Here is a 1135-nt window from a genome sequence, read left to right as displayed (position 1 = left end):
ACACACACACACACACACACACACACACACACACACTGTATAGAATATCTATTGTTTTTTATATACAAACATTTATAAATACTGTAAACTAACCCTAACCCACACTCTAACAGAAAACTTTCTGTATTATTTTTACAATTTAAAAAATACAAAAATAAATACTTTATTTTGATACCGTTATTACATACAGACATCCCCAAAAGGAAGTTTATCCCAAATTCGTAAACACACACATACACATCTTATTCTGTCTTACTGTAGATATTTACTAACAATACTGTTTAAATGTATATATGTGTATATATGCTATGTATTCATATGTTAATGATAGATATGTTGTGCACTTGTCAATAAGCACTTGGGATGTCCACAAAAGGAGAGTTTTGGGGCTTTTGTCAGGTTTAGTTCACTTCTAGGTACAAATTTGTCCCCAAAATATGGTAGGTATACACATACATTGCTCTCTTATCTTATTATATATTTGTATATATGACATGATATATATGTACATGTATTAGGGCTGTCAAATCGATTGATCACGATTGAAAGAGTTTGTGTTTACATAATACATGTTTATAAAAATACACACACATGCATGTATTTATTTGAGACATATATACTATAAATATTTATATACAATATAAACCATATATACAGTATATATACACGTGTGTATATATATATATATATATATATGTGTGTGTGTGTGTGTGTGTGTGCATAAATACTTCTTAAATATATACATATATGTGTGTATATTTATTATATACATATATAATGTAAGTACACAAACTTTTATTTTGAATGTGAATAATCATGATTAATCGATTTGACAGCCCTAATATGTATATGTACGTATATGTATATGCATATGACATGTAATGAAAAATATGTTGTTCATGTCAAAAAACACTTGGAATATACAATAGCATAAGTAAAATAAATAAATCCACCATAAATATACTTAACCTATTTATGTTTACTAAAAAGATTTAGATCAGCATCCTATAGCAGCTGATCTGCTATAGATTTATGATTTATGATTTATGTTTACTAAAAAGATTTAGATCAGATGCCTATTCCGCATCCGGCTTCGCTACCATTCGGACGTTCTTGCTTACTGCTCTGCGCTTTG

At 28.4% G+C, this 1135-nt stretch overlaps 1 protein-coding gene across 1 annotated transcript in view; it reads right to left on the bottom strand.

Moving 5' to 3' along the window:
- The window catches only part of LOC107694146 (neuron navigator 3-like), a 184387-nt gene that overhangs the window by 96431 nt on the left and 86821 nt on the right, over positions 1-1135 (bottom strand). The gene's annotated exons all lie outside the window — the stretch shown is intronic.

Source organism: Sinocyclocheilus anshuiensis, unplaced genomic scaffold (assembly GCF_001515605.1).
Source record: "Sinocyclocheilus anshuiensis isolate Anshui unplaced genomic scaffold, SAMN03320099.WGS_v1.1 scaffold1003, whole genome shotgun sequence".
NCBI lineage: Eukaryota > Metazoa > Chordata > Actinopteri > Cypriniformes > Cyprinidae > Sinocyclocheilus > Sinocyclocheilus anshuiensis.
Note: the sequence above shows the minus strand (reverse complement) of the source record. Positions and strands in the feature narration are given on the sequence as shown.